Here is a 26,676-nt window from a genome sequence, read left to right as displayed (position 1 = left end):
GGCTTGGCCACATCCTCAGAATGGACCAGAACCGTATACCTATGTTTGCTCTGAGATGGATACCACCTGGGAAGAGCAAACAAGGCTGGCTTAAAACAACCAGGCGGGTGAACTGTGATAAATGAGCTGAAGGAGATGGACCTAACATGGGTTAGACGTAGATCAAGACGTGACCAGATGAAGGAAAATCGTCAACACCTTATGTGCCATTTGACATAAAGAGGATTAATAATTGAGGGTCACTTTAATTGACAATCGGTTCAAGTGTGAGTGGGCTTTTTTGACAGACTAGTATGCCTTTCACAATAGACTCCAGCTCTACCTGTGACCCTGAATTAAAGCAAGTCTGAGGACGTTATAGCCATACTTCTTCAGTTAAGAGCAAAGAACGCTTCTAATGAACATTATGAGCAGTGCTGCGCGTCTTCTCTCTGACACGCTAACACAGAAGACTTTCAGCCAATGAGTTTTTCAGCAGAAGTGTGTCAAGAAAAGCAACGGGGGCTTTCTTTATACCAACAGCAATACAACGCAATGGGGGCTTTCTTTATACCAACAGCAATACAACGCAATGGGGGCTTTCTTTATACCAAAAGCAATACGTCTGTGTAATGCCTCACTGGGTCCGAGATCGCCAAGTCAAAAGTTCTCCCTTTTTAAATTTTCTTTTTGTTGATTGATCAGCCCTGTGGGGCATCCTGAGACTTTGTGGGATCCCCTCTAGGTTGCTGGACATCATGGTCGGCCTGTACGCTGCTACTGTCAGTGCTGTGCAGAATGGAGGCAGAACCTCTGAATTTTTCCCCAGTTGATTCTGGGGTTCATCAGGGGTCTGTTTTTGTTCCCACTCTGTTCAATGGTTGCATGGACTGGGTGTTGGACAGGGTTGTGAGGTCCAATGGCTGTGGGGCATCTGTTGGCAAAGAAAAATTCACTAATCTTGACTTTACTGACAATGCTGGGTTCTTTGTGGAGTCAATGGAGGCTCTCGAGAGACTGAGTGAGGAGTCCGAGTGTCTGGGCTTGCAAATGTCCTGATAAAAACCAAGATCCAGGCCTTTAATGGCCTCTTGGGCACAGCCATCAGCAGTGTGAAAGTTTGCGGAGAGAGTGTCGACCTTGTTGAGAGGTTTACTTACCTCAGCAGTGACATTCATGTCTCTGGTGACTCTTCCTATGAAGTGAGTAGACGAATTGGGAGAGCATGGGGGTGTCATGAGGTCGCTGGATAGAGGTGTGTGGTGCTCCCGATATCTATGCAAAAGGACAAAGGTCCAAGTCTTTAGAGTCCTGGTGCTTCCCGTTTTCCTATATGGTTGCGACACACGGACGCTATCTAGTGATCTGAGAATGAAGACTGGACTCCTTCAGTACTGTGTCTCTCCGGAAAATCCTTGGGTATTGATAGATAGATAGATAGATAGATAGATAGATAGATAGATAGATAGATAGATAGATAGATAGATAGATAGATAGATAGATAGATAGATAGATAGATAGATAGATAGATAGATAGATAGATAGATAGATAGATAGATAGATAGATAGATAGATAGATAGATAGATAGATAGATAGATAGATAGATAGATAGATAGGATACTTTATTAATCCCAATGGGAAATTCACAGTTCACTCATGGAGTCCCGACTGAGGCACATTACCTGCATTGTGAGGGAGCGTCAGTTATGGCACACCGGCCATGTGGCGCGATTCCCAATTGGTGATCCGGCTCGCAGGGTTCTCATTGTTGAGGACCTGGCCAAGGGGACGCCCATGTAACACCTGGCTGAGGTCTTTTTCTGAGGGTGGGACTGGATTGTGTATCGGGCTTTGGAGGTTTCCAACCAGGATCCCAAGCTGTTTCGTCGTGTGGTGGGTGCAGCAACCTGCTGTACCAGTGTGTGCTCCCCAACCTGACCTGACTATTGTTCAGATCAGTGTGTGTGCGCACGTGTATTTATTTATTTTTTTTCAATAAATAGGTAGATAAGCAAGTAAAGAGCATCTGTAAAAAGCCTAAATTTCCCCCTGGAGACAAATAAAGTTCTACCTACCTACCTGCAATGCATACTTTTATTATGCCAATGTGAACAAATCAATCCAGAGCAGTGAAACTTTCATGGTGTAAAAAAACAATAATAATGAAGTGTCCATCTCATACGAGCTCAGTGCTTTACTTCATTCCTGCAATTCAATGTCATAGATGATTCATTTAACTGTAGCTATTAATTTAACCAGGCAGCCTGTGAGAGCGATTTATTCTTTATTGATTTCACATGAGGAGAATCCGAAATTTGCATTATACCAGTAGGATACAATTAAATTTATTGGAATGACACGATTATTACTGGTGTGTGTTTATTGTGAATCTTACAGGAGGATTTTAAATCAAATGCAACATTTCCCCTCATTGCAATAATAGTAATTTATTGTTTTATAAAAACACCCTTTACAAAAGGCTGCACCGACCAAATGTGAAAAGCACCGCAAAACGTATAAAGTCAATCAAACCCAAAGCTGGAAATTACAAGCATACTGAAGCTCCTCTACACATTTAATAAAATGGAGGAGAAAACACAGGGAGTTGGATCTCCAAGCCAGGAGGAAAACTGGAAACACATTCACGTTTCGATTTTGTGTTAACGACGATCCTGAAGGTTTACAGCTTTGACCCAAACTATCACTCGAGTGCACCTATGAAGGCACCAGGGTGGTTATTTCCCAGGATTCCTCTCTGCGCTGCAAGACAGATTCATTTTAAAAGAGCCAGTTCTCCAAGTTTCAATAAAATACGAGTTTGAATTGAACTCTATTTACTGTACAGAGAAGCACATGACACTTGTTAAACAGGCGTAAAACTTTACATGTAAAGTACAATAAGCAGCTGGAGGAGTTTACAGCAACTGGGTACAGTAGATGCCGAGTAAATAAGAGGAGAAAGCAAGACATTTTGCTTTATAATAGATACAGTTGGTGTAAAATACTGCAAGGTTTATTGCAAATAAGTTATAAATTAAATCAACAAAACAGATGCATCTGCATAATCAAGTTTACTTGATTATTTAGTTTTGGGTGGATCACATCCCGGCAAGAAGAAACTGACCATGGGTGGGATGGGAGCCAATCCTTAGCAGGACCCCTCCTCTTGAACACACACTCAACACACACACATAGGGTTGATTTATTGGAGAAACACACAAGTCTGTGGGATGAAAATGCCACACGTCTATGGGTAGAGCTTGAAAACTTCACCAAGACATTAGCCCACCAGTGTGCATGAACTTAAATTGATGGTCCTAAAGGAGTTCTTTAGTAGTGTGAGATTGTGTGTGTAGGTGAGGGGGGCGTCAAGGTAGTGTCAGGTTCAAAGCCAATGGCTCCTTTACATCCAAACCAGAAAGGATTGGCCCCAAACCGTCACGACCTGGGAATTTTGTGCAACATGTTAAACCAAAACTTTAGTCACAATGAAAGAAATGTCTTCTCTCTTCAGATCAAATCGTTTAAAAAACAAAACAAATAAATAAAAAAAATCAATTCATTAAAATGTGCCGTGTTTTTACATGCTGTCATACACATACAGTACACACGGAGTATAAGGGCTTGTATCTTAACACCATCGTGAGTCACAGGTTGGCACGGTCTCTCATGCCTTTTCCACTTTTGCTCTCAGAATAGAAGACAGGAGGCTCGAAGAACAGTAATGCAATCAGGGCCGGATTTATATGAAAAGAGGCCCTAGGCTATTCCACTTATGAGGCCCTTTCACCTTCCATTTTTAAGTTTGTAAATTACATGACAGATAATAAAATACGTAATACGCGTTGATCTTAACCAATACATTTTTATGTTTGTTTATTAGTCATATGCGTAGAATTTCTCCTTATTTTCGGTTCAGTGTTCACTGTTTTTAGAATAGTGTAATTTTAATTTTGCTAACAATTTGAATGTAGGCCCCTCTTGATCTTGAGGCCCTAGGCTGAAGCCTAGTTAGCCTATAGGAAAATCCGGCCCTGAACGCAACTTCCACTTCTGACCATTCCGGTCCCGGATTGTATAAATGCTGAGTTGCTAGTTATAAATTTTCAACTCGACCTTAAGTCAGAAACTGACAAAATGGTGACGTACGTCACGAAGTTTAGCGAAAGCTGTACAGTAGTAGTACACAGTTTATTAGCATGTCAGTCTATTCATGTCTCACTAAGTCAGTCGTACACACAGTACTGTCCAACCTCTATCTGTGGACAAGGTAATCACAAGACACCACGTAATGGGGTTGTTATCACCTGCTGCTGGTACCCCAACTCTTTATCTGTGTTGTATGTCTTTAGTACAACATAAAAGAGGAGCTGAAAAAGGAGTTTGAATCCTGAATGTTGTCATTGCCAGAAAAACACTTGAAAAATGTAATAACTTTGCTGTATACAGTACGTAATCATAGATGGCATAAAACTTTGCAGATGCATTATAAAATCAAAATTGGTAAATCAGCATATCAGACTTTTTAAAAAATAATAATAGCACCTTATCTCAAAATCAGGGTCACTTTACAAAAATGAATTAACAAATAAGTAGACAGAAAGCCAACATAACACACAAACTGTGTATAAAATACCTGAAAAATAACAGACTTTTACAGGCTAATGTATTATAGCATGTATATAATAAACAGATAGATAGAGATAGACAGACTTCAGACATTTTAGCGTAGTTGGCAGGATGAGATAGATAGATAGAGATAGACAGACTTCAGACATTTTAGCGTAGTTGGCAGGATGAGATAGATAGATAGAGATAGACAGACTTCAGACATTTTAGCGTAGTTGGCAGGATGAGATAGATAGATAGAGATAGACAGACTTCAGACATTTTAGCGTAGTTGGCAGGATGAGATAGATAGATAGAGATAGACAGACTTCAGACATTTTAGCGTAGTTGGCAGGATGAGATAGATAGATAGATAGATAGATAGATAGATAGATAGATAGATAGATAGATAGATAGATAGATAGATAGATAGATAGATAGATAGATAGATAGATAGATAGATAGATAGATAGATAGATAGATAGATAGATAGATAGATAGATAGATAGATAGATAGATAGATAGATAGATAGATAGATAGATAGATAGATAGATAGATAGATAGATAGATAGATAGATAGATAGATAGATAGACAGACTGTGGTGGGCTGGTGCCCTGCCTGGGATTTGTTCCTGCCTTGCACCCTGTGTTGGCTGGGTTTGTCTCCAGCAGACCTCTGTGACCCTGTGTTAGGATATAGCGGGTTGGAAAATGACTGACTGACCAGATAGAGAGATAGATTTGTCCCCAGGGGAAAATTTGGCTTTTTACAAAAGCTGTTTAAGTATATATTTTATATCTTAATAAAAAGTAATGGTAACATTGGGTATGGCTGGACTTGGAAGAGGAAAGGCTTGTGCAGTTCTGGAGGGACCAAGGAAGAGTGGAAGCAGCCACACTAAATGACTCGGCACCAGCACTTGACAGTTTTGTGTGAGGTACAGAGAGCTGAGGGCAGCATGGTGGCATAGGGCTAGTAATTTATTTCGTGCATAGCACAAAATCACAAAAGGAAAGCTTCAATGGGCTTTACCAGGCCCTGTTTTTTTTGATAGCCCCCCACAGCCTTGACTCCCTAGTATCCTGGGTCCTCACAGTATGAAGTTTGCATGTTCTCCCCATGTGTATGTAGGTTTCCTCTGGGTGCTCTGATTTCCTCCCACTGCCCAAAGACATGCTGATTCAGTGAATTGGCGACACTGAATTGGTCTTGGTGTGTGTGTGTGTGTGTGTGTGTGTGTGTGGTTACCCTGCGATGCGCTAGTGCCTACCCAGGGTTTACTCCTGTCTTGTGACCTATGCTAGCTGGGATAGTCTCCAGCAACCCCAAATAGCCCCACCCTACCACACCCCCTCATCTTCCCCAGACTACCCAATTCTGAATTTAGCGGGTTAGAAAAACGACATGACAGATTAGATCGGTGCCAGGAGACCCGATGAAACAAATGGATGCATAAAAGGTGAAGAAGAGCAGAACAATAAAAGGAGGAGGAGGAGGTTGGGAGCATGTGCTGATTACAGCGCGTTGCCACTGCCACCACAAGAGGAACCACCCAGACAATAAGAAAGAAGTTAAAAATGGCAAAGTTTATTCTCATAAACCAAACATTTCAGGCGTATTGCCTTTATCGGGTGTCTGAAACAAACACTGGGAAACTTTGTTACCCTGCTTAAGAAATCAATTAAAAAAAAATAAATAAAAAAGTCATTTTGCCTTTGAAATTTCCATTTCTGTCCACACTGCCATCCATCAGTATCCTGTCCAGTTATATCCAATACAGGGGCGTGGTGGGGGTACGGCAGGAGAATATTCAGATCGTCTCGTAAGTGCAGCAAGAGCCATTCCGGGATGGGACGCCAGCCCGCACTTTATTTTTTAAAAGTGCTAAAGTGGGTTTTCAGGCCAATGTCGTAGGGTAACCCCTTTTTGGTTCCCATGCAGCTTCCATGAAGAACATTGTATTGAGATCCGTATATAACCACGAAAAGCGGAGAACAGATTTGTGAAATACCAAACAAGTTCGTGACTTTAAAAAGGGCTCTTGCTGCATTTAATTATAAGTTTTCTCGATGGGACAGAATCCTGCTAGTTAGTCTACTATACAGTACACTCTTAAAAATAAAGATGACGGAGTGCTTCTTTAGATCGATGCCATTGGGGAAATCTTTTTGGTTCCTGAAAAGATCCATCCACGTGTAGGGTACAGAAAAAAAATACCAATAAAAACTTATTTATTTAGATCTGCGACAGGCTCCGTATAGTTAAAAAAAATGGATGGTAACGAAATGGTGAAATACCAGTGGCTTCCTGATTTTAAAAGATCTCTCTCTGCATACAGTCACACACTTCTTAATCTGTTAAATGTCCTGCTAAGTTCAGTTCCCATATTTGTTCTCCACATATTAGGAAGTTTTTCAGAAGCACAAAGAGACAACTTCATATGCAAAGCTCCCGTCCCAGAATGAAATGGCGCTTTGTCAAGCGAAAGTTCTACGAGTAAAGTGCTATTAGAAAATCCGTTATTTTTAAATGCGCATCGCGGTAACATGGAAGCACTTCGGTCGGCACGACTTTTAAATGCGACATATGAATGAATAAATAAATAAAATCTCAAAGGCAATAGAAAGCATCTAAACACAGAAGCCAATTAACTGATAGCGCACGTATACCAAATGCTTTATTAGAATTCAAAAAAGCTTGCTTCCTTGTGGCAGGTATTAACAAAATAAGCCACCCAGTAAGTTACGGAAGGAGAGGTGGGCCCACATAGGTGCAGCGATCGAACTAAAAAAGAAAGTGTGTGTCTTGCTGTGAATTCAACACCGGCATATGGAGGCGGCGATTTCTGCGATATGTTCCTTTCAATATATGTACAGTGCGTCCTCGGCCAAGCTTATTAATGCGCCAACCGACTTTTTGGTATACGGCTGGGACACCCCCTACTCGCCATGATCTGCGCCTCTGTAATAATTGCAAACCTTATTTGCAATGTCGATATTTTTCCTCCTTGTTTGAGAAGACAGGTTTAAAATCAGATAGTTGTTATGTTCTCAATGTTGGAGTTTCATATTAGTTTATAAAAGGTTAAGTAAAAGTTACTTTCCGTAATGAGCTTTGAACTTTCATTGAAAGTTGGCACGGTGGCAGCGCTGTAGCCTTGCAGTAAGGAGACCGGGCTTCGGGGCCCGGGTCTTCCCTGCGTGGATTTCCTCTCTTAGCCTAAATACATGCAGGTTAGGTGAACTGGCGTTTCTAAACTGGCCTTGGTGTGTGTGTGCCCTACGATGGATTGACACGGTGTCCAAGGTTTGTTCCCTGTTTTTTCCCCCCAGTGCTAGCTAGGATAGGCAACCGTGTTCAGGACAAAGCGGGTTTGGAAATGACTGACTGACTGTCAGCGGATTTAAAGAACACAGTCTCAATAGACCGGACGTATAGTCGCTTTCATTATTTTATCCTATTTATTATTATTATTATTATTTAATCATGTCCGATTAAAGCTAAATGCAATGCTGACTTGCGGGACGATTTAAAAGCCTTTAAAATTTTCAGCAGGCAGAGAGAGAGAGAGAGAGAGAGAGAGAGAGAGAGAGAGAGAGAGACGCAGATCGGGGGATCTTTTTCAAATTATGGATGGACTTAAAAATGGTGCTAGCCAGGTGTTGTTGCGTATCTAAAGCTGGTAACATCCCAATCGATTCCCTTGGTGCCAGGCCTCTGTTCTGTAAGGCAAGTTTTCCAGATCGGTTAGGATGTCTGCGCTGTCATATGGTGAGAGTTTTCAGCCCAGAGCGCCTGGTAGTTCTAAGTTTAAAACTGTTTTTGCCCTTTTCCGTATACTTTGCTGACGTTTCTCATACAGCGCACAGCATAAAGCCGAGAGCCTAAAAATAGGAATACAGCAAATCAATCCGCAGGGTTTTTACGCTCATAAAATTAACGGTCCTAAAAATGGCACTTTACTGGGCAGTGTGGTTCCTTGCTTGACAAAGAACCATTTCATTCTGGGAAGGGTTCTTTTGCATATGAAACTGGCTCTTTAGGCTTTGAAAAGATTCCAGATATGCGGACAAAACAGAAATCTTTAATCTACAGTAGCCTAGCAGGATACTGACAGATCAAGAAAACCTGAACTCAGCCTGCATGGTTTGCAGTCGTTTTTTTTTTTTTTTTAAATTAGGAACCCATTAGTATTCCACTAAACTCTTTATTATCTATTCATGGCTATTTAGGAAACCTGATACACATCTACTGTAAAAAAAAAAATTTCCTGCTACATTAACTTGGAAACCAAAAATTATTCTCCTAATACGTCGCTCTGAAGAATAACTCAGACACCTGTATTTTAAGAGTACTCAGCTCGAAAGAAACAAAAATCCACCATATGGCGTGTGCTACTCTTTAGTGTTTTAACGAGATATATAAAAATACACCGTGGCGTCCCGTCCAGGACTCGTTCGCTATGAGCTCCCAGACGCCGTGTGTTGGAAAGTTTATTCGGCAAAACGAGCCAATGTAACTTCGGCGATTATGAAGAGAGGGCGTCAGACAGGTACCCGCACAACGAAGCCTTAGGATATACATAAACCAATAGCATATGTTCACACGAGAACCTTAGAAAATAGCGCGTGCAAAATATAAAGTACGTACAACTCGATGTCTGTCCACTTATTAACAGGATTCCGAGGACTATCCAGACAGTATCTGGGGTCTGCCTTGGACGGGACACGCCCCACGTATCTCCATCCACAATCTTAAAAATAAAAGGTGTCCATTTTTAATTCCCAAAAGACCCATCCACATGAGCTTCTGGAAAAAAAAATATATTTTAGATCTACTCCGTACAATGATTACCATGAATAGATAGCAATAGATGAGTGAAATACCTTTTGAGAGGACGCTGGCTGCATATGTCCAGTAACATAAGCTAAATTCAGGTTTTCTTAATCTGGTAGAATCCTACAGCCATACCATACATTAAAAACTTCGGGTCATACGTCTTAGGAAGTTTTTTAAAGTACAAAATAAAAAAATCATATGCGTGGAACCCTTCTCAGAATTAAACGGTGCTTTGTCAAATAATGGCTCTACAGTGTGAGGAACCATACAACCCAGTAAAGAACCCTATAGTGCCATTAGAGAACCAGTATGTTTAAGAGCGCACCAAGGAAGTCTTAAAAATTAAAAAGATGCCAAAATGGTTCTTCAGGCCGATTGCACAGGTCCCCAAAAAGAACCATCAACACTGTAAAACAAAATTCAGCAAGAATGCATTACATAAGGCGCATGTGCATAGTAAACAAAAAAAAAATTAAACTGTAGAAACAATGATATTAAATGAATACATGTAAATTAGCTGTCGATATCAGTTGTTTAAACGTGCAAGACAATGTTATGGATGAATGTTGCATTGCTGGGGCGATACGGTGGTGCAGTGCAGCGCTGCTGACTTGCAGTAAGGGGACCTCCCTGTGTGGAGTTTGCATGTTCTCCCCAGTTTCCTACCACAGTTCAAGGACATGCCGGTTAGGTGGATTGGTGGTACTAAATTGGCCCGATAGTGGTTGGTTAGTGTGTGTGTGTGTGTGTGTGTGTGTACCCTGCGATGGACTGGCACCCTGTTCAGGGTTTTGTTCCTGCCTTACACCCTATGCCAGCTGGGACAGGTTCAGGACTAAGCAGGCTCTAAACTCATAACGGTACCGAACTCTAAATTTACATCAGGTTGGAATATTTGCATATGGGTACGCCCCCTTTGCTGCACAGCAGGAAGTTGTTTTTTTTTTCTTTATAACCGCCATAATTTTTGTATTATGAGAAACAAATATTTCATGATGGTTGGCAAAATACTTTCTTCAGTGTGTTCAGGATTTCTTTTCTTGCTTATGTGGTTATGGAAGCTGATATATGCTGAACTATTTTCGATATACTGAGAAACTGTAGCACCCCCTACATGAGAAAAGCAACTATTACGTCCCCACTGGACAACATGTATTGCATTCTGAAAGCAGTGCAACACATCCAAAGATTGAAATAGATGGCTACTGACTTTTCTTTAATTTTGAAGTCGTTAATCTCACGCAGGTAAATGAACTTTCTGTTGTTGGTATTTTCTAAATTAAAAGTTACGTCACTGAACTATTTAACTTGAGTACGTATAATTTGATACAATATCCATCCATCCATTTTCCAACCCGCTGAATCCGAACACAGGGTCACGGGGGTCTGCTGGAGCCAATCCCAGCCAACACAGGGCACAAGGCAGGAACCAATCCCGGGCCAACCCACCGCAGTGATACAATATTAAGATGTAAATTAAAAACAAAGTTTAACTTAATATTTGTGATGACTGAGTTACAAATATTGACTGCGTTGTTTTACTGAAAGAAACCGCACTCTGGTCTGTGCTCCTGGATGACAGTTAAATAATTGTCATTCATTTCACCGTTAAATCATCACCTTTTTTTTGTTTGTTTTTTCCGCGCACATAAAGGTTCAATAAACTTAAGAATCTTCAATTATTTATTTAGATCCTTAACAGGTAACAAATAGCCATGAATAAATGATAACAGATATGGGAAATACCAGCGGGTTCTCAATATTAAAATTACCATTGCTGTATATATTAACGGAGGCGGAGTTCAGGTTTCCTTGATCTGTCAGTACCCATCTAGTAATAATCAAATATTTCTGTGTTGTCCACTTAATATGAACTTCTTTAAAGCCCGTTAGAGCCCATCTAAAGAACTCTTAATGAAAGGGCAAGGAACAACACACCTCAATAAAGAGACCGTTATTTTTGAGAAATTACGACGGGGTCAGACCGGTACAAGCATAAGGAAGCCATAGAAAATCATTAAACCAAAAAATAACATTTGTAATCACAAGAAACTCATAAAAACACCCAAAGAGAGGAAGAATCCCACACATGCAAAACCCAACGTGTAACTCGGTATCTGTCCATTTGTTGCACCAGATTTAATAGGATTCCGGGTATTTGGTTCAAAGCTGCTGTCGGCCCTGGACGGGACACCTATCCATCACTGGGCACGCACAACCGAGCAAGTCTTTGTTCCGTCTCAGCCAGAACACTCGAACAGATCCCATTCTGACCGATGGGGGTGGAGTGCACTATCTACTGAGCCACCCGGTAACTTTACATACCAAGCAAAAAAAAAAAAAAAAAAAAGGCTGATCCGTTACTTCAGAGCAGACCCTTCAAATGACTCCTCTACTTAAAATCTATGCAATCGATTAATCATTTGGGGGGGGGGGGGGGGTCTTTTAAGGTGCAAAACCCACACACAACACATTGCATTTTCAAAACACATCAATGTGAATATAGGCATTACGATTCGGTTTATTGCATTAAACAAAAAAAAAAAAAAAAAAAATAGGACAGGGGTGCACGGAAACTGATCGACCTCGCCATGCACTTCGACTCAATGTGCAGAATGGCAGCCCCCCGGCAGCTGTTAAGCATTACAATTTTGGTAACCTGCACGCGAAGCTACCGCGAGAGGGGAGACGCTCAGATCCGCTAGCTCGTTCGTCCTCACAGCGCCGGGTTGCTCTCATTCGTCGCCAGCACGCTTTTCCCACGCTAGCGCCCTTTCTCGTTATCAGGCAACGAAGCTTAGAAGAGTAAGCAAGCGGTAGCATCTGGAAGCATCGGATTATTGGGCTCTAAAATGCACAGCGATTGTTGTAACGTCTGCCTCCTAAAATGAGGATATATTTTTTCTCTCTCTTTTTTTTTTAAAGGGGTCAGCGGGAAGGAAGAGCCAGCAGGTCTCCCGGGCAGGTGGTGGGCTCCTCTTAGCAGGCAATGCCGAGAGACCAAGGGAGCGGCGAACGGCTCTCTGACACCCCGACGTGGATACACAAGCGATGTTTCCGGAAGCGCTTCCACCGCATGTCCTCCGATTTTGTTTCCCTGTTATTATTATCATCATCATTATGGTTTTACTCTTCAGTTATGTTGCCCAAGCGCCGAAGAGGAGGATTGTGTTGGAGAACTGGCATGAAGGACGATGTGTGCAAATGTGCATTGTAAGTAACGCTGGCCCGACTAGTAACCGTTATATTGCCTATTTGTTAAGCATGTAGTTGGCACGCACATTAACTGTGTCATCAAACACAATGAAGTCTCTGCATGAAACAACATCCTGCAAATGATATTTTATTACATTTCTAGATAAGTCAATAAAAAAAATAGTGTGCGCCGATTGAGTTAGGATTTAGGATTGAGTCCATTTTTAATAGAAATCTCCCACGATTTTAACGACATGCGTTCTATCCAGTAAATGATAGTCTCCAAACCGATCCAAAACGATCAATCATTTCCATGAAATAAGCAATATCCTGTAGGCACGTGCGTGCAGTATTAAAAAAAAAAACACATTCATAGATTATTTCTAAACAAAATGAAGACGACAATTTAAGATTATCGCATACACATTATAGACCTTCCATGATGTTATTCGGGCGCTCTGATTTTAGGGCTCCCAAAATGACGTTTTATTAACCGGCCAGGCGCCACAGTCACCTTTTTAATTTCAATAGTAAACTGAAAGAAAACCGTAGCCATTCAAATACAAATCATAACTGTAGCATTGTTCCAAAAAAAAAAAAAATCATTTATTATTTACGATCATACCCATTACCATCTGGTTTTAACAAAATGAATATTCCGGAAACTGCTACGCCAGCGTTTGAACCCAACCCAGCATTATTATTATTTTAAATAGCAGTTTTCCTAATATTCTCGTGGACCCTACACGTTAAAAAAAAATATTTCAACAGGTTTGATATTTTCTTTGAAAATCCAGCAGAAAAATAAACGCATATTAAAACCAGAAGATCTTGCAGAAAAAATGTTAATAATGCCCCGGCGTGTTTCTCGTTTTCCGTAAAAAAACGCAGCCAGGAAATCCTATGTATTTAAATGGGGTGTCCTGCACCTTTTCAAGCATAATCTTCAACAAGGCATGAAACAACTAACCATTAAAGGTAGTGACAAATGTTTTAAGCTGCCTTTGAAGTATATATTTATAGGCGAAATGCTTGAGAAAATTGGCTAACTGTCCACTACTTTGGGGGGGGGGGGGCTAGGGTAATAAGTAGATTGCTTGCAATTAGCAAGTCTACAGCCCCCTAGTACCTCGTGCACTGATAAAAGGGACTAATGGATTAGTTGGAGAATGAGAGAAAAAAAGAAAGAAAGAGAAAAAGAAGTGAGGAAAAATAAAAAAAGTGAAAGAAAAAAAAGGGGGCATTTCCGCTAAAACTAATCAATCAGGAATTTATAATGGCTTCCATGCAGAACTGCTGACACTGGGTCAGCGGTTCCTGTGACCCTTAAACACAGGGGCAGAGTTCGTGAAAGAAAGAGAGATAAGAGAATGTTAGGCTAATTGTCCAGCCAGTGTCAATACTATGAATGCATTTTGATTGTACAACCAAGATCAATTTTGGTGAATCGCAGGTTTTACTCTTATAACTGCAAAAAAACAAAAAAAAAAAAACAAAAACAAAACACACACAACGACACAAATGTTTCAGCCCGTCCTGTACGAGTCAGATTCTCCCAACAAGTTTCCACTTGTGCTGCTTGACAATTTAATAATGCGAAGCAATCACGAAGCACGTGATCCCCAAAATAAATAATAAAAAAAAAAAAGCAACCCGGATCATTCGGTAACAAACAGCGCACGAGACAAAACGGCTCTCTTGTTAGCTCTAAATCAAATGAGGAAGGGGTGGGGAATTTGGAAATTATAGCGCTAGATGGAACGACAAGAACAACAACAGTAGCAACAACAAAAGGATGATAAGCAGAATCTCAGATAAAAGCAAATCAAGGAGCATCTTTTACAGTCTCATTAAAAAAAAAAGAAAGAAAAGAAAAATCTCACAAAATAACAAGTCTCGTCCAGAGATCAAGCGCCGGCCAAGCAGATGTAAAAAAAACAAAAAAGAGAGAAGATTTTGTTGGTACTCACTTAAATTGCTTTGGCTTGTCTGTCTCCCTCTCTCTGTCTCCCACTCTGTCCCTGTCTTTCTGTGTCTGTCTCTCTCTTTCTCTCTCTCTCTCTCTCAGTCTGTCTTTCTTTCTGTCTCCCTCTCTTTCATTCACGCGTTCTGTGTGGCTCTGAGATCCAATACAAAAAGTTGTCAGTGCGATCAGTCTTAGAGCTGTGCTTTAACCACCAGCTTGCTCTGCACTGGCTAGGGGGATTAAAGCACTTTTAAACTCGCAGAGGCACCCCATGTGACCAAGAAAAGTCATTGGTGAGGGCTCAGGAATAAATTATGAGCTGCGCCGTCCATGCACCCCCTAGCCAATGTTTCGGGAAGTGAATGCTTAAGGAAAAAAAAAAAGTCTCACAGTTCCCTGTGAAAGAACTTGCCACAGGCTCATTGATAGAATCCATCCCAGAATTAGAAAATAGGCTTGCGTGCATGTGTGTGTGTGTGTGGCGAACTCGCTCGGCATTTGTACGGAATATACGCGCATACAGACAGATCCATGCAAATGTGCTCGCGATACCGGAAAGCGAGCACCGAAATGCGTGGCTGCTACAAGAGGACATTTGTAGAGGTTTTATTTTTCCAACACACTCCATTTAATCAGTCGACTCCTCTTTAATTTTATAGAGCCACCTATAACAAATTTGCAATGTGCAATACAACAGAAATACATTTGGTGGGCTGAGCGAGCAAATCTTTGTAGCAAAAATCCAAATTTAAACCGATGCAACATTTTTGTAACTTTTCATCTGATTGCTAAATATATTAAATCTTCACAGGGTTGCAGAAAATGAATGGAGGATGCCTGGGTGAGGGAACTCAAAGTAGGAAAGTAAAATGAATACTGAAAATCATCAAGTTTTGTAAAGAATGAACAAATAAATACCAGCTGCATAGTAAATGCAGCGTAAATTTAAACTTCTGAGGGTTACAAGAGCAGCGCAATTCTTTTGTGTTTATATAATTTATACTTTACAAATCCTACCACTGCATTTCAGGACTGTGAAATTAAACGACAGGCTGCATTTTGTATTGTATTTCATCTTACACAAAATGCCGAATTGCTTATTACATGTACAAAGTGGGATTGCTGTGTTTTCATTCATCTATCCCTCTGTTTTACATTCCCACTGGTCTAACACAGGGCCTTTTCTATTTAAATATTTGATATACACCGTGATGAACCCATAGTGTCCTCTCCATTGTCATTTCCTGCTTTGTGTCTGTGGCTGCCTGGAGGGACTCCTGCGTGCCACACCCTTAAAGTTCACTCAATAAAACCCATGAACCTTGGATTAAGAGGGTTGACAGTGCTATGATATGTCTTTTAAATACTTCATAGACATATACAATAAATATCCATCCATCCATTTTCCAATCCGCTGAATCCGAACACAGGGTCACGGGGGTCTGCTGGAGCAAATCCCAGCCAACACAGGGCGCAAGGCAGGGAACCAATCCCGGGCAGGGTGCCAACCTTCCGCAGGACACACACAAACACACCCACCACACACTAGGGCCAATTTAGAATCACCAATCCACCTAACCTGCATGTCTTTGGACTGTGGGAGGAAACCGGAGCGCCCGGAGGAAACCCACGCAGACACGGGGAGAACATGCAAACTCCACGCAGGGAGGACCCAGGAAGCGAACCCAGGTCCCCAGGTCTCCCAACTGCGAGGCAGCAGCGCTACCCACTGCGCCACCGTGCCACCCTACAATAAATATATACACAGTATATATACACATACATATATACATATACATATACACATACGTATATAAATATATATATAATGTAGATATATGCATCTACACTTATATATGTATCTACACATACATATATACACACACACAACAATAACAGATATACATATTATATACACATATATATATATATCCATCCATCCATCCATTATCCAATCCGCTATATCCTAACTACAAGGGTCACGGGGGTCTGCTGGAGCCAATCCCAGGCAACACAGGGCGCAAGGCAGGAAGCAAACACCGGGCAGGGCGCCAGCCCACCGCAGTATATATATATATATATATATATATATATATATATATATATATATATATATGTGGCATGAATTGTGGTTGCTAAATTGGCCCCTGGTGTGTGTGTATGTGTTTGTGTTTATCCTGCGGTTAGTGCCAGTGCTAGGTTATTTTGTGCCCTAGGCCAAACTTATTAGTGTGACTACTGACTGTTCAGTAGCTAACCCTCTTACTATCTGTGCCTTAGGCAATTGCTTAATTTACCTTAATGGTGGCATTGGCCCTGCCTGCGGTAGACTTTGCCCTGTCCAGGTTCCAGCCTCCTATGCTTAGGATAAGTGGGTTAAAAAAATATATATATAGTCCTGTGGTGGGTTGGCACCCTGCCTAGGATTGGTTTCTGCCTTGTGCCCTGTGTTTTATATATATATATATATGTATGTGTATATATATATATACTGTATATATATATATATATATATATATATATATATATATATATATATATATATATATATATATATATATATATATATTCACGGCATTCGTAGTCTGTGTCACAATCTGATTGTATGGGTGGTTACCTACCAGGTAACGCTTTGTGGTTGGTCAGCAATCTGCTAACATCCGCCACGGTGCCCTCAGTTTGTGAGGAGCAGATCATAGAATGGTTGAAATAGTTTACTGTCAAATAAATGCAAAGAGTACACGACACGTGTTTCGCCCTCATTCTGGGCTCCACACGCCGTGGCGCAACGTTAGGGGCATCGCCTCTGGTGCTGACGTCCGAGGTTCGATTCCCGAGAGGGAGTGCAGTGGAGTGTGTACACCTGATGAGCCCAGAATGAGGGCGAAACACGTGTTGCGTACTCTTTGCATTTATTTGACAGTAAACTATTTCAACCATATATATATATATATATATATATATATATATATATATATATATATATATATATACTGTTTATATATATATACATTTGTCCCCATCAATTTTTTTAATATTTATATATAAAATGTATAATATCTATATATAATTTTTGTAAAAATATACAAGGACAAAGAAAAAGAATTAGGGATCTGTCCAGGGGACCCTGTTTAACATTCTGTCTTGAACCGAAAAGGAAAAGGCTACATTTCATGATGACAGTGTTATGTTGAAGACTCATCTTTTGTTTGTGTTTTAGTCACAAAGCCTTGTCCTCTTCTAAAGCCGGTTCTGTTTTGAATGCTCACTTCCATGAGGTGCAAGGTTTACACCTGGTGGAGAGCAGAAGGGGTGAGCTTGTGATGATTGTACCTGAAGAGTGACTCCAGTCATCCTCTGGCAGCTCCTCCTTTACATTAGCGTTAATGGAAACTGTGTTAATTGTGGTGCATCACTTTTCTCCTTCCCTCTCGGATAAACCTGAAAAATGTACCTGCTGTGAATAACTAATATATATATATATATATATATATATATATATATATATATATATATATATATATATATATTTATATATATATATATATATATATATATATATATATATATATATATATATATATATACATATTATAGGGTGCCAAACAGGCAATTATATATATATGTAGTAATAACAGCACAGAAGCAGTACAATGAGTTGGGCTACCACTCTGATCAGATCCACTTAACCAACTAAAAGAAAAATTAAAAATAAAGTAGAATATCAGAATGTGGGCAGCTGCCATGGTTCAAAAAATGTTTAGTAAGACCAGTTCTAGGCTGGAGCTCCTTCTCCCTCAGACGCAGGTTCAACAATGAACACCTTCATCATGTGACTGGGTTGCTGATGTAGAGGGGTTCTGGAAGGGGTGGGACTTCCTAAGGATGACTAAGAAGTAGAATCACATGTCCTTCAGTACTGCAGATTTAAAAGGAGACAGTGTTGGCAACATCACCCCCTTCTGACTCAAAGTGGTACTGCTTGTCTTGTAAGTCCAATATACAGTATATTTAGGAAATACTGAGAAGTTAATCAAAATTGCACCTTTTATTGGCTAACTAGAAAGATTACAATATTTTTTTATTGAATTTATTAAGATCGAATAACATTCCATACAAGCAAGTCAAGTTTTACAAAACTAGGTTTGAAACAAATCAACCCCAGCAACAAATTGCTAATTTCATAATGGGTACACACCGAGACGCAGGGGTGGCATGGTGGCACAGTGGCAGTGCTGTTTCCTCACATCATCGAGTTCAGGGTTCACATCCGGGGTCCTCCCTTTGTGGAGTTTGCATGTTCTCTCCGTGTACGCAGGGGTCTTCTCCCACAGTTTGAAGACATGCGTGTGTTGTGTGTGTGTGTGTGTGTGTGTGTGTGTGCTTGCCCTCTGGACTGGACTGGCACCCTGTGTAAGCGGGTGTTGTTCCTGCCTTGTGTCCTGTGACTGCTGAGGTAGGTTTGAGTTTCACCGTCGCCTTGCTCAGTATAAAGCAGGCTTGAAAGTGGAAGGATGGACAAAGACACAGATGTGTTTAAACAGACAGGAAGCAAAGTGGTTTTGAAGCTGATTAACGTGAATAAAGCCCTCCGCCAGTAATGGCCCATTAATTAATTGTTGAACTATGGCCAGTTAACAGTCGACTAGATGGAAAACAAAAACTCCAGTCAGTAGCATCCCTCGACAGGGCACCAGTCACAGGGCTCACATGTGGGTGCTTACACAGAGCCAAAGTCAGGGATGCCAATTAACATGGGGAGAGCAGGGGGAAAAGCTGGAGGTGGCAGAAACGAGAATGTTGAGATGGATGTGTTGACAATAAAGGACAGAATAAGAAATAAGACAATCAGAGGTGCAACAAAAGTGGGAGAGACAGCTAAGAAAGTAGGCTGAAGTGGTATGGGCATGTGGTGAAGGGAGACAAGGAATATGTGGGCAAAAGAGTGATGGGAATGGGGAGGGCAATGTGGAGGTGGATGGATAAAGTCAAAGAAGATCTAAAGGAAAAGGAGGTGCAGGACCGAGCTGTTTGGAGTACTGTAGTTTGATCAAGCAGATCCACCCTGAATATAAATATGAAAAGATGAAAAAGAAGAAGAAGAAGAATGAATGAACCCTTGTGCTCTTTGGGAATAACACAGGAGAACCAAAGTACCCAAAGGAAGATCCACACCAACACAGAGAGGACATTCAAACTCCATAGGGACAACAGTCAGAGAAGAGAGCCGAGCCCAGCATAGTGGAGCTGTGAGGCAGCAGAGCTAACCACTGTGCCACCATGCCACCCATCCTACTTTTATAAATCATTTAATACTGAGGAAGTGTATATTGTCATTTCAAATTGAATTTACTCTATTTTTATATTTTAGTCAATGCTTTTATTTAATAACGTTTTAAAGAAAAATCACTCTGTACTTACATTTGATTTAATTATACACGGTTATATATTATCACTTTAAATCACACTGCAAAAAATGGAATCTAAGCAAGTGAATTACATCAAGCCGTTACATCTTGCTTTCTTTAGTGTAGCAAGGCAGTGTGGTGTGATGGTTAAGGCTCTGGCCCTCAAGCCCTGAGGTTTTGGGTTCAAATCCCACCACTCCCACTGTGTGGCCTGAGCAAGTCACTTCACCTGCCTGTGCTCCAATTGGGAACAAAACCAAAAAGAAATGTCACCAATTGTGCCTCAGAACTTTGTAAGTTGCCTTGGATAATAATGTCAGCCAAATAAATATTTAAGATTATTTGGCAAATTTGAAGAAATCGTGTCCAGGACATTGTGCTAACCAGCCATACATCCATTTTCCAACCTGCTGAATCCGAACACAGGGTCACGGGGGTCTGCTGGAGCCAATCCCAGCCAACACAGGGCACAAGGCAGGAACCAATCCTGGGCAGGGTGCCAACCCACTGCAGGACACACACAAACACACCAAGCACACACTAGGGCCAATTTAGAATTGCCAATCCACCTAACCTGCATGTCTTTGGACTGTGGGAGGAAACCCACGTGGACATGGGGAGAACATGCAAACTCCACGCAGGGAGGACCCGGGAAGCGAACCTGGGACTCCAAACTGTGAGGCAGCAGCGCTACCACTGCGCCACTGTGCCGCCCCATTGTGCTAACCCCACTGGCTAAATAAAAGTCCCATTTCAAGTTTATTTATTTCTAGTTTTTGCCTGTGCCATGTTTTTGCTTTGCACACCTTAGGAGGAGCAAAAGCTTTACATTCGGCAAAAATTTCAATCTCCGTTTTTTGACGGCTCTCATTTTTTTGGGGAATCCTTATACCAAAAAACATTGATATGTCAGTAATGGCTGTGTGTCACAGTTTCTTCAGGACGGTCTGGAGCTAAAACGGCTGGACAGAAAAATACCAAACTCGAAAACTTAAGGATGTTATGCTGCTTCGTTTTTGAGCCAAACCGTGTGAGAGAAAGAGGCACTCGAGAGGAACCCTCAAATACCGTAATTCTACAATTAATTAGGAATTCTTCTTGTCAATTGCTATTGTAATGACCTAATTTATGATCGGAAGGTCAGCATCAGAGTGGTAAATCATTACTGAAATGTTATAGAATAGTTCAGGTAACTTGGTTCCTAGAGCGCAAGGCCAACTGACGTTCATGTCCACGTTTATTTATTTATTTTTGTGGTGCAGTTTTCACATTCAGTTTACTTACAAATCTTTCTCTCTATTACATTAAAAAAGTTTTCTGTCGTGTCCACGTTATTCAGCCTTGACCACTCCTCCCCACACTGCTTGTCCAATCGTTACTCCTGCTCTCTCCGTCACACTCGCAGTGCCGCTAACTCGCCCTTCAACACAGTCGGTTATAATGGCAAGGCAGAAAAGCTAATTACCGTATATACTCGCAGGTTTGATTTTACCGTATAATTTCTGGTATTTTATAATGTCGGTCGTATAAGTCGAATGCGGAAAACTGGCGCTGTTGGTCCAAGAGATTATGATATGCTGACGCCCACCTGAGAGAGTTACCACAGAGCACACGGCCTTTTTGTTTCTATGTATTGTGCCTACCTGACCACACGGTAATATCTGAACGATTCCGAAGCAACATTTGCACTGATTTGTGTTTTTTGTATCTCACACCCTCATACACCTTTATCCTAAGAGCATCCCTTATCTACGATGGAGCGTTCGATCAGAAGAAAATAAGCTGGTTTTAAATTAAAATCATTGAAATAGTGAAAGAAATTGGTAACTGAGCTACTGCAACAAAATTTGATGTGTCTGTGAAACTGATGTGAGATTGGAGGAGGCAAGAAGATGTAAAAAAAAAAAAATGAAGTGTCGCATTTTTGAACGGGTGTACAAGTCGGGGTCTGATTTTATGATCAATTTTTCAGGTTTCAAGACCCGACTTATAAGCGAGTATATACAGTACATAATGTTTGCGAAGAGAGGAAAGATAACTTGTGCTTGTGCTTGTTACTTCCGGAGGTGTTTTGTAATAAATCATTCTTTATTATCTGTAATTCAAGACCTAACCTATACGCGAGTATATACGGTATCTATTCAAGAACATCAAATTTTAGATTGTGATTGAAAAAGAGTAGCAAGAGCTGATAAGGAACTTCGAAAAAAAAAATGAACACAGAAGAGCTGAATATAATAAAAGTCAAGAATAAAAAGAATCGTTCAATAAACGAGAAAGATAAAAATATCCCAAATAACATGCAAACAGAAATGTGAAAAAAGCAACACTTATAGAATGTAAGTTAGAGGACAAAGTAATTTGTAATATTGTTTTTGACAAGGTGTTAATGTAATTTGAATTTTTATTTACTTTTCGCTATGTTTTGTGTTATTTATTTATTTATTTAGTCAGTCAGTCATTATCCAACCTGCTACATCCTAACACAGGGTCACGGGGGTCAGCTGGAGCCAATGCCAGCCAGCACAGGGCACAAGACAGGAACAAATCCCACCGCAAGGCACACACACACTAAGCACACACACGGGACAAGTTAGGATCGCCAATGCTCCTAACCTGCCTGTCTTTGGAGTGTGGGAGGAAACCCACGCAGACAGGGAGAACATGCAAACTCCATGCAAGGGAGGACCCAGGAACCAAACCCAGGTCTCCTTACTGGGAGGCCTTTATTTATTTATTTTATTTTATTTTTCTCGTCCTGGGTATGACGTTAATCTGCATCCAGCCCTCCAACCTGCAGGGAAAAACCTTGGGGTGGGTGGCAGAATTGGCACTCCAGCCACCATAAAAAAACTTCCCACTGTTTCATTCCATCTGAACTGGTGTGGTGCTGAGGTGTCACCCGTTGCATGGCTGCACTCGGGTCCCAATCTGGGATCCTGAGTTGGTTTGTCATGTGGTGGGTGCGGCAATGCGCTGTATCAGTGCCTGTTTCTAACCTGTCTCTCTCTCTCTTTATGTTTTATTACTTTTTTTTCTATTTTTACTTTTTACTATGTTTTATTATTCATTGGTATTTAAAACAGACAGCTGTAGTGAAATACTAAAGTAACTGATTTTCTATCTTAGATATTAATGTTTGGAATATATGGAAGTGTGTGTGTGTCTGTCTTTCCGGCCCGGAAGTGCGAGGCTACATCATGAAGCTCAAAAAGCCAGCAAGGCGACCCCAAGTTAACGAGTTGGAAGAAGAAAGAAGTACGAGGCTGCAGCATGAAGCTGAAAGAAATATAACTCCGTCACCGAAGTAAAAACGCCTGACGAAAGACAAACTCACTTAACTGCTAATACACAAACGAGGCGAGCACATCGGCAAAACGAAACCTCTGTGGAGAGACGTCTCGATGCATGCTCAATAATCCAGGTAAGGAAATCCTAGAAATTTGATTCTGTTCATCTGGACAAAGTTTTTAAGTGGGAGAAATATTTCGAGACTTATCCAAGTCTCTTCCTCAGAAGAGACTTGGATAAGTCTCGAAATATTTCTCCCACTTAAAACCTTTGTCCAGATGAACAGAATCAAATTTCTAGGACTCTGTGGAGAGAGAAACTCGCTTAGCCGCTGAGAGACAAGGGGGGCGAGTGAGTCTACAAAACGAAACCGCCGACTATGCATTTCAAATTTTTTTCTGACGATTTCAATAGTTTTTAGGAGCCCGGGCTTTTTACAGCACTGACTTACACAGTTAGTCTTTAAAAACTAAGGACCATACCGTCTTCCTCCCGTGCCCCGCATACTCTTCTATACACCATCTCTTTAAATTCAATCGATTTCTGTAATGGAGGGGCGTCCCAATGCCCTTCCAGCGGCTCAGCTGTGATATAACGGATGCCCAGTGCCCGCCCCCGGAGGGTTGGCCAGCGAATCGAGCAGGGGGCGGAGCCCACTAGTTTAAATTAAAACTGTTCGGGTTTTGAATTGTTTATGCTATGTTCTGAAATAAAATTGCTCTGTGCCTTTACATTTTATTTAGTTTTATGGCACAGCATATTCACATTGTTAATTATAACCACTATTTTTTTTTTATATTTTATTAAGTTTGATCCCATTAAATAGTTATTACTGTGTAATTACACTGTTGTTACGTTTATATTTGTGTATTCATGCATTTTCATTTGAAATAAAGACATTTTTGTATTTCATTCACTTTTACACTGTTGCTTTGTTGAATAAAGAATGGGCATATAGGGTTGGGGGTCCGATAGATAAAAATCTCAATTTATAAGCAGCAAACACGTCCACACAGCAAACAGGCCAGACAACCGGGGTGGACTGGGGTGGACTGGGGGGTTCAATGACGGCTGAAACCTTTAACTGCAGGATTTCCATTTAGAGGTGATTAATAAATAAATTCCTGCCTTCACTCCCGCCACTCGCCATAACCGTCATTGACCCCACGAGATACTCAGCGAAGTCCACAAATAATTCAACCTTTGTGCTTTTGTCCCCTCCCACTATTTTTGGGCTGCACCTGCTGCTTTTTTGGTGTCCTTCAAGCTTTAACATTCCAAGGGCTTTGTTTCTCCTTCACATTTACGTATCTTCCCTTCATTTTTCTTTTTTTTAAAATAATTGCCTTGTTTGTTCAACTCTTATAGGAACTTAAAACGAAAAAATGCAAACTAGTAAATGCATATAAATATAGCATCCTTCTGAAGTTCATAACAAAACTCATAAAAAGAGACCCTGATTTAAAGCAGGGCACAATAAACCCTAAGCAGATTAATGTTGAAAAGGAAAGCTCAGTTTAAGACCGCATATCACCCACAACCTTCTAATTATTTTCTGCCCCTTCCCATTTCTTTCTTTTTTTTTTCCTGCTATCTTGCTTTGGTTCCTGGCTTGGCTGGATGTTTTTAAGATGTGCGCCCCGTTTGATGTGACACGGGATACGTTGCTGATCGGCAGGCCCGGGGTGAAAGCGCCAAAGCTCCCATTCGCTCAATTCACAGCTTTAATAGATAAACCTACAAGTGCATTCAAAGGAGGACAGTCCAGCTTTGATAGCCTTTTGTATTTCTTTTCTTAAGCTTTCTGTCTGGGGTTGGTATGCAAAGTATTTTTTTTAAAACAATGCCAGCTAGCTAGGCGGCTACAAACACAGGGTGTACATTTACAAATCAATACCGAGGTCCAGCAAGTCTTTGCATTAAACATGAGCCTTCTGGAGACTCTCAGACCTAATATAGCACTCATCAAACTCGGTTCATTCCTTAAAGATGCAGGGCCCATTATGATCCCAATGAACAACATTAGCATCCAGCGTTTAAAAAACAAACATTTGGTTTCGCGGAAAAAAAAATCCTTCTGACTACTGAATGGCCAGATGCGATTATAGAAAATCTGTAAACAATTAGTAAAATTCCAAATGGGGGCGCTTAAAGCTATATGTGACCCTCCGGTAGCTGAAGCTTAGTGTCCTATTGCTGCATTTCTTATGCATAAGCAAAATGTGGCAAATTACCTTAGTATCCCAAACCGCTGATTTTTTCCATCCAGGATGCAATGGCCACCAGAATGAAAAGCATCTCTGATAAAGATTAATGACCAGACCAGAAGGAAAGCCTCAAGCATTGGAGACATGTTCATGTATTAAAATGGTGGGCGAGAAGAGAAATCGTTTCTCGTTATCCTTACTTCATTGCTTTGTATCTTCTAAATGCTGTAAATTCTAAATACATAACGCAACATAACATTTTCAAACCCATACAATGCAGGGGTATGTGGGGGAGCAAGAAATCGTTTCTCGTTATCCTTACTTCATTTATTTTGTATTTTCTAAATCTGTAACATAACATAACATTCTCAAACCCACTTCGTAAAATGCAGGGGTATGTGGGAATGGGTGAGAAATCGTTTCTCGTTATCCTTAATTCATTTATTTTGTATCTTCTAAATGCTGTAAATTCTAAATACATAACACAACATGACATTTTCAAACCCATACAATGCAAGGGTATGTGGAGGAGCAAGAAATCATTTCTCTTTATCCTTACTTCATTTATTTTGCATTTTCTAAATCCGTAACATAACATAACATTCTCAAACCCACTCCATACAAGGCAGGGGTATGTTTGAAGGGGCGAGAAATCGTTTCTCGTTATCCTTACTTCATTTATTTTGTATTTTCTAAATCTGTAACATAACAACATTTTCACACCCAATCCGTACAATGAAGGGGTATGTGGGAAGGGGCGAGAAATCGTTTCTCGGTATCCTTACTTCATTTATTTTGTATCTTCTAAATCCATAACATAACATAACATTTTTAAACCCATTCAATGCAGGGGTATGTGGGAAGGGGCGAGAAATAACTTCTTGTTATCCTTACTTCATTTATTTTGTATTTTCTAAATCTGTAACATAACATAACATTCTCAAACCCACTCCGTACAAGGCAGGGGTATGTTTAAAGGGGCGAGAAATCGTTTCTCGTTATCCTTACTACATTTATTTTGTATTTTCTAAATGCTGTAAATTCTAAATACATAACGCAACATAACATTTTCAAACCCATACAATGCAGGGGTATGTGGGGGGAGCAAGAAATCGTTTCTCGTTATCCTTAATTCATTTATTTTGTATTTTCTAAATACTGTAACATAACAACATTTTCA

General features: G+C 40.6%; 1 protein-coding gene across 1 annotated transcript in view; it reads right to left on the bottom strand.

Moving 5' to 3' along the window:
- cntfr (ciliary neurotrophic factor receptor) overlaps positions 1–15,037 on the bottom strand; it is a 766,412-nt gene extending 751,375 nt beyond the window's left edge. Inside the window, exon 1 of the mRNA XM_028805014.2 lies at positions 14,595–15,037. The gene's annotated coding sequence lies outside the window, so the exon portion shown is untranslated. The remainder of the gene's footprint in view (positions 1–14,594) is intronic.
- Positions 15,038–26,676: the final 11,639 nt, after the last annotated feature.

Source organism: Erpetoichthys calabaricus, chromosome 7, assembly GCF_900747795.2.
Source record: "Erpetoichthys calabaricus chromosome 7, fErpCal1.3, whole genome shotgun sequence".
NCBI classification, from domain to species: domain Eukaryota; kingdom Metazoa; phylum Chordata; class Cladistia; order Polypteriformes; family Polypteridae; genus Erpetoichthys; species Erpetoichthys calabaricus.
The sequence above is the reverse complement of the archived record's forward strand: the minus strand, read 5'-3'. Positions and strand labels throughout refer to the sequence as shown.